Genomic DNA, 13416 nt, shown 5'->3' with positions numbered 1-13416 from the left:
GATACCCAAACCAAACACCCCCAACTTTCAGAACATACATTGTCCCACTGTATAAAAGTAAAATCTGCTGCCTATTATGTCCTAAAACTCGCAGTTTGTAAAGTTAAACATATTCTTTTATCAATAAATATATTGAATTTATTAATTGCATTCATAAAGTCTAAATCGAATAAACTAAAATCCATGGCTATTACATGAATACTTGAACTTTATGTACAAATATAAAGATGGATCAAAGTTCGAGTAAATAGCCAAAACGGTCTATAGAACATGATTAAAGTTGGGTACCTTATTCTGGTAACACTGTTGGATGCGACCTACTCTATAGCTGTTACAAGTTATTATAAAGATACTACAAACGAAGTGATCTAGATTCATTCACGTATTGACATAAGAAGTGGGAGCGTCCTATGCAATGAGTTTGCATAAGATCGGACCAAGAAATAAGTCACTTTTAATATATAATGTTGTTTACTATTTAAGAATAACTATTTCGCTTAGATGACCTAGGTAACTCAATTTTAATCCTGAGCTAATTATGAACTCTTATCTATTCGGGGTTATCCTTAGATTTTCATGGGTGAGGGTTGGCTCAACAGTGCCGGCTCAATAAGCCTCCCATTTCAAGGGTAAGACTGGGTAGATAGCTGGGGATAAAAGGTGCAAGACGGAATTCACGCCTACCCAATTTAGGAATAGGAGAAAGGTTGTTCTCTTAAGTACTGAATCCAGGTCTTAAACAAGGGGGCTCCACTCTCTCATTGGTCCGAGAGGGATCCGGTTTAGTGAGTAGATCATAAACCAATTATTCATTAGAGGATCAGTAGGAACTTAAGGAACAAGATGTAATATCGGGGGTAAAACAGCATATTGACCCATCCGTTATTACGAACAATCTGTGAAGGGTCGACTTACTGACTACGATTAAATTATGTGGACACAAATATATCTACAGTAAGAAGAGTGCAACTATCGAGATATAGTGGAGTGACTTGATATTTAACAAATATTGATTAATTTGGTTTAAAAAGTTTTAGCCAATTAATCTTAATCGTTGGAGCTTATGATCTGTAGGTCCATAAGGTCCCTCTACTAACTCGTAAAACATGAACACCTTGAATTATTAATCGAGTGAATTTGGAATGATATCAATTTGAAGTGTGCAAATTGAATTTCAAATTGAAATGTTCAAATTGAAATAGGGTTTGAATTTGGATAAGTTCAAATTCAAATTAGGGTTTGTACAATTATATTTGATATAATTAATTAACGTTTAATTTATTGAAATTAAACAAAATTGGAGAGTTTATAATATTTAAATATTAATTAAATGAATAGGATTCATGTTTAACATTAGGTGTGTGATTAATTTAATATTTGATATTAAATTAATTAATTAATTAAAAATCAAATTAATTTCCCATTTTAAATTTCAATTTGAGAAATTGAATATTGAAATATTAAATTTGGTTAATTGTGTATTAATCAAATTGAATTTAATTAATTTTAAAATTAATTTTGGAAATTAATAAAGAATTTGAAATTTTGGAACTAATTGAGGAAGTGGGTTTTTTCCACATTTTCTTCAAGCATGAGGTGTATCCCATGCAATTCACACACCAATCTCCAAATTAATTGAAGCAGTTGCTGGACATCAATCATATGGAGTGTGATTGCATGTTGAGATTCAATAAAAACTCTCATATTTGAAGAAGAAGGTGTGGTTCTTGAGCTGAAATTGAGTTTTTGCTACTTCATCTTTTTCCTCATAAACTTCCTCAATTTCCTTCACCAAATTCAATCAAGTTCGAGTTCCACAGCTCAAATTCAAGGCTAAGAATAGTAGAGAAGATCTCTTGATGGTTCACTGTCATTTTGGAGCTAATTTGGAATGAAAAGCAGCTTGGAATTGGAAGATTTCATCAAAGGTAAGCTCAACTTGAAACCCAACTTTAGTTTTTCTTAAATAGCATGCTTTATAGCTCAAATTAAATGTAATTAGAGTGCTTATTGATTCTGTTTGCTTCCATTGCTTGCTTGTGTATTCCATCAATTGGTATCAGAGCGTGATTTAAGCACTCAATTAACATTAATTTGACTTTTGGTGGGTGAATTTCTAAAGTTGCATGTTTACATTGATATGGATGGTTTGTTTAGATTTGGTATTAGATTTCTCTTTGATTTCCAAGTTAAATTTGTAATTGGCTCTTGTTTGATGAGATTATATCTGTGCTCTAGAGTCTATAATTTATTTGGAGTCATTAAAGTCCAAAATAAGTTGTAATTTGGAGATTGAAGAAAGCAAGGCCGAGGAGAAAATTCTTCAAAATGGCTTCTATCCAGGCAGCATTGCAAGCTGCCCTTGAGCATCGCAACACTGTTCTTCGTGGCTACCCAGATCGTGGTAAACTTCCCGTAACGTCGCAATGTTGAGATGAAGTGTCACAACGCTGTTCATCCCAGCCAACGAGATTTCTAGCTTTTCAGCAAGATTTCAAGCGAGCCAGCGAGATTTTGAGTGAGGAGCGAGATTTTGGTCTAGTAGCAAGTCTGAATCAATTTGATTGAGCAAGGACGATCGATGAACGCCGGTTCGACTTATTTTCTTTAGTTTCGGTCTGGCTCAGCCCCAATCCGGTTCGATTTAACCATTCTTGTTTGGTTCCACCCATTTTGATGTCTTGAGGGTCTGGTTCGAGTAGTTCAAGTCTAGTTTGGGTCTGTTTAAGCAGTTTTACACCGTTTTGAAGTTGTTTTTGGACCAGTTTTGTAATAATTTAGTTATTATGCTATATTATGATGCCAAAGTTGAACCATATCAATATTATTTAAATTATTATGCATGTGATGTATGTTATATTTAAATTTAAACATGTCTGTGCATATAGTATGTCCTTTAGATTTTAAAACTCACCATAGGAAGCATGTTACATGCATTATGTATATGTTATAATTTGTTATAATGTATAGAATGCATGTTTAGGGTTTCTGCTATTTAATATAACTGTTATATTAAATTTGAATTCTTTTGACGCATATTGTGGATGTAAGAGCATGCCCAATTTTATAAGTTGTTATAAAATTGAGTTAGACATTAAAATCCATAAACGAATATAAGTTTCATACTCATGTAAGTTAACCACCCGTTTTAAATAAGTTAAAATAGGTCGACATCTTGTAAAATGTTGTTACAAACTCAACCGGTATATAATCCTATCTAAGGTTGGAGGTACTTAAGTTGACGGTCAACGGAATACCTCCTACCTAGGGATTATGGCTAAATTTTTTGGTGTTGTTAACCGGTTTTATAAGCATACGTGAGCGTTGTGAGATAATAAAATGGTTTATCACCTATACATCATAGGTTTAAAATCCATTTACAAGCGTTATACTTAGAAAAATCACATAGACTTAGAGTTGTTTATTTAGCCGAAATGAACCTAAATATAAATATACCCAATTTAATAGTAGAACACTTCAGTGGGAGTTTAATAAACTTATATGATAAATTTATTAGAACACTTCAGTGGGAGATCAATAACATGTAGAATATATTATTTTTAGCTCACACATCCCTAAGAGTTCAAAATCGAGATTTAAGCGGCACTTCGTGTCACCCTGGTAGTGACCTCCATTCGAAAAGTATTTGCATAAATCTAGATTCCGGTGAATAAAGGGGAAGTCAATCAAACATAAATCAAATATATGATACGTAGATTTCAACTTCCACGTCTCCACATAATTCACACTGTGAGATTCATATGACGCTTTGTGTCACCCTGGGAGTGACCTCTATTCGGAAAGTGTTTGTATGAGTCAATAACAAAGTGAACGGGCGAAGTAGTTCATTGTAAGTGGGTGAAGGATATGTGTCAACATGTCCTGCAGTCTTTTCCATTAGTTTGGACCATGAGATTCCTATGTTGCACCTGTTGGTTTGCTTTAGGTGGCCCTTGCTAGTCGTTTAACGACGGTTATCCCCTTGGAGAAATGTAACATAGGATTCGGAATAACTTAAACTCCAAAAATAGATAGGATTTCTTAGGTCCATTCCCAACCTTAACTCTCTATTTCATCCCCAAATTTAGAATCATGCTTGTCCTCAAGCATGTGTTATACTAAGGTGACGTCCATTCCCAACCTTGACTCTCCATTTCACCTTTTGACTCTTCCTTTGCATTGACCAGCCTCTTAGAATATAATTCACTTGCACCTCAAACCTGGGCAGCAACATTCTCTTCAAACTTAGCCACTTCTTCTAAGAGATGTTTTCTAAGTTTAATTCTAGCAAGCCTCCGCTCAAAAACTTTTGATTGAGGCATTGAATCTGGTTACGCTCTTCGTTTTGGCTTGCCCCCACGAGTGCCATGCAGTCATCCAACTTCGGTTGCATGCCATATTCAACTCAACTCTTATCTTGGCTAATTTTAGTTTGCACCAGACAGAGGAGTTATTATCATGCGTTGATTCTGGACACCTACTTTCGTTTTGGCTTACCTGCACGAGTGTCATGCTAGGTATCCAACTATGGGTCAGTGCCTTTCACAACTTTAACTCTTATAAGGTTGGGTCTCCCCTTTGCACTGACAGTGGAGTTTTTATTATAATTTTTTTTAAGGATCATTGCAATGTTTAAAATGGACACATTTTCTCGGACCACTCCTACCCCTAAATTTAGAGAGTGGTAGAGTCCTTGCCAAGAAGCTAAAAAAAAAATCGTTTAAAAATGCAGTAAAAGAGGTTTGAGTAGAGGTTTGCACATAATAAAACTTAAGACTGTCAAACTTTGAAGAAGCTACTAAACTGAGGTGAGTCATATGATGTTTTAGTTAGTGGATGTAGTGAATTTACATAAGTATCATCATGGATGCTAATCTATCAATACAAAAGAAAGCAAGCGGGCAAAAGAGAATTTCAAAAGGATAACGCATGCGTTGAATGATGGAGAGGATTTCTCCTTCAAAAAAAGAAACATGCAAGTAGAATATCAATTGTGTTAATAACTACACACTGAGAATAGCCATGCATTGAATGATGGAGAGGATTCCTCCTTCAAAACAACACACTGAGAGGAAATTATTATAGCATCCACAAGGAGCAAATGCAACATCACATCCAAGAAAAGCAGTCGCAATTCCAAAACAACAATAATCAAATAAATAAACTAAAGAAGTTAACTAGGAAATAAAAGTAAAGATAGAGTAGAAGACATCCCTGGAGAAATTTGAGTGAAGTCACCGCAAGGACTCTTCCATGTAGAAGATTGAACTCGGCTGTATGGGTCAAGGAACTCATTGTCCCGACCTCTAGAGCTTTCAACATTCATTGGCTGTATGGTGGTTACCACGCTACTAAGACTACTTCCAGCTCATGCGACAAATAACCTTTCGATCTTAGGGTCAATATCGAATTCTGGCGCATCACCTTCACTTAAATATTGTTTGCAACTTGGTCGCACAAACTACAATACGCCTAAGATCAAAAAGGGCCCCTACGAAAAACAAAACTTAACAAACTATTAGCTGCCAAGTCCCCGGCAACAACGCTAAAAACTTGGTGACTAGAAAATGCCCTCTTTTGATATGTGTTGATGGTCATGCATTGAACTGAAGAGTATACGATATGCGTTAATTATGTATGCGATGACCATGCGTTCCTGTCACAAGTTTTCTTGCTCTCTTGCCAAGTATAAGGAGAATGCAAGTTTCTCTGGATGATCCAAGGTCGAACACAGGGACTTGTAACTAAATGATATTTGCAAAGTAATGCGTTTGAGGCGATGAATAAAAGTAAAAAGAAAGAAGCTAATAGACTATGTGCTACTCCTACCCCTAGCTAAACAGAATGAGCAATGGAAGTTTGACTATGAGAATTGGTAGAGCTGTGGTAACTGTTAACACATAAATAGGTGCATGGAGAAAGATTGTGGAAGGAATAAATTCACCGCATCATTATGCTTGGCCGCAAGAGTAATCCTAGCTCGCCACACTAATGCATCGCACACCTCTTGATGGTTAGCCATATGCTTATATCTCTATAACGCATGGTTGCATTGAGCATAAAGATTATTCCTTTCTCTAGGAACACTACCTGCTTTGCTTAGTGAGTTACCCTCTCGGGTAGTTAGCTATAGCTACTCAGCTCGTAGACAAGCATTGCGATAGCCTCGCACTAAGCAAAAAAGATTGGCTCGCTATACTTGCACCACACACACCTTTTGATGGTTTGCTACATGCGTCATATTTCTATACCGCGTGATTGAGTATGCAATAACTTTTGCAATCAACACAACTAAACGATGAACATAAATGACGATAAAGAAGAAGAAGATGATGATGATGGTGCTGAAGGAACTAACAAGATACATTGATTACAAAATGCATTAATGTCTTAAGCCAATTATTGCATTGATTACAATAAAGAGATAAGAAGAAAGGTGGAGGGCTAGATGTAGGCAACCTCTTGCTTCCATCAGATGTACATCAAGGCTACCGGTTGTGCCATGGATGGGTAGCGGAGAAGTCTCTCTCGAGCTCTATCTCCGGCAAAGCTCCGATTGTCACTTGGAAAGGGCTGTGGAAGTAAAGAACTCTCAAAGAATGTCTTGCTCATGATCTCATCTATGATCACAAGAATCTGCCTAAGGCAGAGACTCAGATGCTTTGAACATGGGCTCCAAGGCTCTATTTATACAGCTCAAATGCCAACAATATTGGAAGTCCCGCTCTGAATCATTGCCACTTCTGACGTGATAGGTGAAATGTCGGCATCATTTTATCTTTTTTATACTCTCAAGGTATGCTTCATGATCGTTTATTCTGAAGTATCAACGTATTTCACCTACCATGCGATCAACCTTCTATCACGGTTATCATTCTGTAGATGCAACATTCCATGCGACGAACTAATCTTCATGAAGATAAACGCATGCGATCAACTTTGCGATGGTCTGGGATCAACGCATGTGATTCATTCTTACAATAGCTACAAAAATAGACATTTTGACGTAGAATAATGCATGATATAGGGTTAGTGAGAATTTTCAGTGCTGGTCAACGCAAGCTCACTTTTCCACATGAATTCTTAGTATTATCAACGCATATTCTTCTCATCAGCCCTCATAATTTTAAGTAAAATGCTACAATAGCTGTATTTCTACAAGCTATTAGCGGCCCTTTCTAGTCGTTTAACAATGGCTATTCCCTCAGAAGGTTGTAACATAGGATTCGGAACAACTCAAACTCCAGAAATAGATAGGATTTCTTAGGTCCATTCCTAACCTTGACTCTCCATTTCGGTAGCATAGTTGGGGTCGACCTCTAACATCTGAAAACGATGGGTTACACTTATAGAATTGCTAAAGTGTTAGTAAATTTTGACCAAAAATGATAACTAAACGACTATAAGAATAAGATTTATTCTGGAGATAGTGTTTGGTCAAATTTTTTTTTCTTTAGTGAAGGAGTATTTGTCTGCCCCTCAGTAGCATGTAATCTGACTCACTATAGTATCATTACAAATAAGTAATGTTTATAGACACATTATTACTTGTTTTGCTAAAACTTTGACTTTGGATTTAGTGGCAATTTTCTTATTATAATTTATTTAAAAATTTTCAACATGTCGAATTCTTCTAGAATACTCGCCTCCGAATTAGTTAACAATAAACTCAAATCAACGTACAAATTACTAGCGGTTAATGGTTCTAAAAGAGTTTTAACAAAGAGGTATCCTTTATCTACTAACTCATCTAAAGTTTTGAACGATATTGATGAGAATGCAAAATTCGAACAACAAGATAAATATAATTTACTTGTTATCGAAGCATGTTTAGTGGAAAACGATAAAACATGGATAATTGATTCAGGTGCCGCTAACCATATCTATACTTTCTCACAGGAAACAAGTTCTTGGAGACAATTAACAGAAGGCGAAACAATCTTTAAGGTAGGGACCAAATAACATAACTTTCACTAACGGTGTGCTCCATCGTGTTTAGTTAGGGTCCACGAGAAAAGAGTGATAGGTTTCTGACAGTCGAAGTGTGAAAGCTATCCCTCTAGGTAAAAGAAATTTCTATTAAGATTTGTGTACGCGAGTTTATAAAAAGCACCTTTGTCTTAGAATTGCCTTTCCTTTTTGCAAGTTTAAGTATATCTTAGACCGATAATTGAGCTAGTGTGCGGTGAAGAAGAATTGAGAGTTAGATAGAACCTTTCCACTAGCCTTAGACTCTTAAATAAACTAAAACTTTGCACTTGTTTCTTTCATGATTTTGCTAGAAAAGGAATTTTTTTAAAAAATTAAGTCTCAATTGATTGTTAGTAAATTCTAATTTTCTAAATACTTGTATTGTATCAATACTTCCTTGATTGTTAAGAAAAGAGTTAAGAATGAAATATTTGTGTAAGTCAAGTGAGCATATAAACAATTTGAATCAACAAACAAATGAATAAATAATCAAGTGATTCAGATTTTGACTAAATGTATGTTTTCAACTTTACTTGCTTGGGACGACCAAAAGCTAAGTTGGGAGTATTTTGATAGGTCTTGGAAAGAACTATGTTTTACATGTTAACTCCCTCACTTTATACTATTGATTTTCTTAATATCCCAATTTTATAGGTAAAATAGTCACGAGGGCACTTTAGAGTCATTAAAAGAAATTTGGAGCGAAAATGAGCAAAAGCGAGCCAACAATCACCTAATTAGAAGAAGTTAAGAAAATTACCATTTTGCCATCAAAGCAACGTTGCAACGCTAGAATTTGTGAACAGCCCAATGCTGCCTCGACGCTAGAAGACAAAGAGCATCAAATTGCTGCAAAACAAGGCAACATTGCAACGCTATCCCACAGTGTTGCAACGCTTCGTATGTTGACAGGAAAAAAAAGAAGCGCGTGTGTGCCTTGCGTAAGCAAGAGTTGCGACGCTGATAACGAGCATTGCAACTCTACGACCTGCAGAAGTTAAAAATCAGTTTTCCTAAACAAATTTCAGAAGAAGAGGCAAGTGAGATTAGTGCATAAAGAATGAGAGAGAAATCAATTTTGATGAAATTAGAGAGCTATTCTCTGTATATATATTTAGAAATTGTCTTTAATCCTTCAATCTATGTACATTTTGATGCAAGATTCAATGGATTGCTTGAATACTTTGCCAATTCATGAGTAGGTAAGTTCTTTTCTTGAGAATTATGTTTGATTAATCAATTCTTGAGGCTTTTCTTTTAATTTCTTCTTACAATTTGTTGTTCTTGAATGTTCTTGTTGAAATTTGAATAAAGTCTTTTAAAGATTGAATTGACAACTCAATTTTTATAGGTTTTTGTATGCAAAATTTCGTAGCTCTATAGCAAATTTATAATTAGGTTGCAAGAACTAGTAATCTTGAATGAGAATTTGGAATTTTTCTTATTTTCTCAAAATATTTGCTAGTTTACAACATTCAAATTAATCAATCTTGATTTTAGTCTTCTTAATTTCAAGAATGTCATAGTTAAGAAAAGCCAAGAATTCATGCAATTTAGGAATTAAATGTGGAATGTCTTTAGGAAGCATTATGAACTAAATTAGGGTTAATTGGACATTAATGGGCCAATTTAGCTTAGTTAGCTAATTAGGGCATTAGGGTATAGCTTTAATGAACTATGGAACAATTAAATTGAATGAAATCATTTAAGTCAATGATGGAATTAGGTTAATCAATATAAAATCTCCAATATTCTTTTTCCATTGAATTTCTTACATAATTTCTTTCATACTCTCTCTCATTAATCTCATTACCAAAATTTCATATCAAATTTTGTTTTATTTTTACTTTGTTTCTTAAAATCAACAAACCCTCATCCCCCCTCAATTTGGATTTCAAAATTCAATTTTGCCAATTAATAGAGGTTCTTTGTGTATCGACCCCGTGCTTTCACTATTAATACATGTTAGTATTAGTAGTTGTGCATTTTTTACAAAATTTATTTGTTTTGGTTTAAATGAACTAACGACATCATTTTTAGCTCAAATATCGATCCTTAATAGTTGTCCGTATTCCCAAATAGGTCAAAATTACCATTTTATCCTTGTAATCCATCTTGCTTCTTAAGTCCCCATCCACTAATGAACAATTGTTTATGGTCCTACGTATAAACTGAATCTCTCTGAGAAGGTGGGGCCTTTTGTTCAAGATTAGGTACCAGTACTTGAGGGAACAACTTATGTATTATCCCTAAAGCAGGTAGAAGCGAGCTCTACCTTGCATGGCTATGTTCCCAACTATCTACCCAGTTTTATCCCTAAAATGGGAGGCTTATTAAGTGGCGATATTGAGCCACTCTCACCCATGCAGATTAAAGGATAATCTCGAATAAATAGAAGTTCATAGTTAGCTCAAGATTAAGATCGAGTTACCTTAGGTCATCGATTGAAATAGTCAGTTTTAACAGTAAATAACATTATAAAGAAAAATGACTATTTCATGATCCAGTCTTATGCAAACACCTTTTGCATAGAATGTCTCCACTCACATATCTCCATATGAACGATTTTGGGATCACATCATTTGTATCAAATACAAAGTCAGTCGCATCCATAGTATCCCTAGGATAAGATACCCAACGTTATCCTTATACTTATTGATCATTTTGGCTATATACTCAAAACTTGATCCACTTTTATGCTCTACATAAAGTTCAAGTATTCATGTTATAGCCAGGGGTTCGTTAATTTATTGGATTTAGGCTTTAGAAGTGCAATTTACATGTTCAATAACAAGTTTATTGAATAAAATTCAATAACAACTTTATTGGAAATAGAATATGTTTACAAAGTATAAATTATGAGTTTTACCACATACAACCCAACAAAGAGTCTGTTTGGTTTAAGGTTTTATAGATGTCTAGAAATAGGATTCGTGGAAAGTATCTAGGAATCAAAGATGACTATGTTTGTTTGTGCATGGGAAATGCTATCAGAATTTTATGAAAAAAATATATTTGTATTTAATTTATAAAAATAAGCATGACAATCATATATAATTATAATAGATTAATTAATTAAGTAATAAATATCATTCAATATATTGATAAACGTTAATACGGTTTTACGTTTTCGTCGTAATCTTACAAATTTGAAGATCACTAAATGGGCTTCATTGTCTCATTTTTTATCTTCTGTTAGATTTTGTCTCTCTCCTGATGCTTGGGTTTAACCAATCGACCCCTCTAGTTTCTTCACTGTCAACTCTTTTGTGGCTGATTTATTAGGTACATCTATTAGGACAAAGGATCTTCTGAAGGGACTTTATATTATTATATGGTGATTGAGGCCTCTTTCTATCGCTTGCAAAAGACTAAAAATTAAATGAAACTCATAATACTGAACTATACTCCTACTACTATGATGGCATAGCAATAGTGACAAGTCTGGATCGATTCATAGGGAAGCGCTAGTATGGGTTTTCGTAAAACCAATTCTTTAGTTATAACAGTAGGGGGATTGGTGTGAATTGTGTGATAGTCCAAGAAAAATAAAAAGCAACGGGTTAATATAACCTAGGATAGGAGTAATCTAGTTTTGAGAGCAAGAGGGACGGACTCCTATGCAATCTCGATCATTGATCTCTGTTAATTAAGCATGCATTCGATTTATATATGCACAACGATATACTAAGTCTAACCGAACTCAATGATGCTACAGATAGCCGAATCGTTCGATTAAACCAAGCAAGCATCCTAATTAATATTCAAAGCTTGAGCCCTAATTAGTCTAAATGATGTTAGTCATATTGGGTTCAATCACGACCATCTAGGATTAAACCATCCATAGTATGATTGAGGGTTTTATTGTGTGATTAACCAATTAGGTAGCCTAACTAATCAATCAATTTTATCTTTGAACCTAGTTAAAGCATGCATTCTAGGTTAGCCATAAAATACATGATTAATAAATATTGCTACTTAGGGTTATTCAAGCAAGATGAACAACAAAATACATCCAACAAATCTAAGTCGATTGGCAAAAGTGGTATACATCTATAAAGGAATAGCCATCCATAAACATGCATCTAGAAATTAAAGAAAATTCAAAGAAACCATAAATCACAATATATTCAGTTCATCGACAAGAATTCTCACAAAATAGCATAGATTCTTGCTCCCTAACTAGATAAAATTACTTACCTCAATATCCCATAGACAAGAGGAAGAAGGGAACTCCAATCAACGAATTACAACCCAAAAAAATAGAAATTCTAAGCTAATATTACAAAAACAAATTGAAGGAGAAGAAGAATTTTTGGACCTCTCATCGACTTCCATCAAATTCTGCATAGGAAACCCTACAAAAAGAGAAGAGATAGATATAGAACAAGCAATATTGCCGCGACACCTAAAGACAGCACAACAATGGGCTTTTTCGAAGCGTAGGACAAGCCGCAATGGTAGAACTCACACGTGGGTGCTCATCATTTCGTTAATAATCGAAGCACTGCAACATTGTTGCTTTTTCTTAGCTACTGGAAAGCGTCGCTACACTAACTCCCTAGGGCAAATCTATTTTTTGACTCTGCTAAAGCTCTAGATGCTTGATATCACTCTAAATAGCTTCAAGTCAACCTCGAACGGCCCGTAGCACTTTGAAATAGAGATTTCCACGGGGTGGGGTGGGGATGGGGAACCTTCCCCTACCCTACCCCACCCCTCTATTCCATTCCCCATCCCTATAAATTTCTTCTTGAGGAATGGGGTGGGGATTTCCCACAGGGATTCCACGGGGATCGGGTTCCCCGCAGGAATTCATTGCCCATATAAAAATTATAGAAACTAAAATATATGTGAACATAATTTTATTTCCAGTTTATTCAATAATGGTCCAACCATTCACTCTTTCTTCTTAAAACCCACAAACACTTAAAACTTGTAAGATATTATATTTTGAAGTTAATTTAAAGTGAATAAATAAGAAGAAAATAAAAGATAAAGATCAGATCTGGACACAATTGATGGTAAACAGCGACATGTACTGCAAGATTTCAAGCAGAACATGCTAGAAAGAAGAGAAGAGAAAGCCAGCAGTGAACTACATGTAGCTGACAATGGAGGTCGACGAGGGTTGAGCTTGGAAGGAAAAGTTAATGATGGTGGTCGGCTGAGAGACAGTGAGTGAAGAAAGTGAGAGACGGTGAGTCCAGATGAGTGACAGAGAGGGTGGAAGACTGTGTAGTTAAGTGTAGCTCTTATATATATATATATATACTATGTTAGGACGAGCCGGGGACGGGGACGAGGATTCCCTATCTCCAACCCCGACCTCGAATAATAAATGGAAAAAAAATCCCCACTCCCTTATTTCCCATGTATTTTGGGATTCTCCGCCCCATTCGGGACGGGTCCCTGGCCCTGCGAGTTAAATGAATAGCTCTACTT

This window comes from Benincasa hispida, chromosome 9, assembly GCF_027475165.1.
Source record: "Benincasa hispida cultivar pf3 chromosome 9, pf3_genome.v1.1, whole genome shotgun sequence".
Lineage (NCBI taxonomy): Eukaryota > Viridiplantae > Streptophyta > Magnoliopsida > Cucurbitales > Cucurbitaceae > Benincasa > Benincasa hispida.
The sequence above is the reverse complement of the archived record's forward strand: the minus strand, read 5'-3'. Positions refer to the sequence as shown.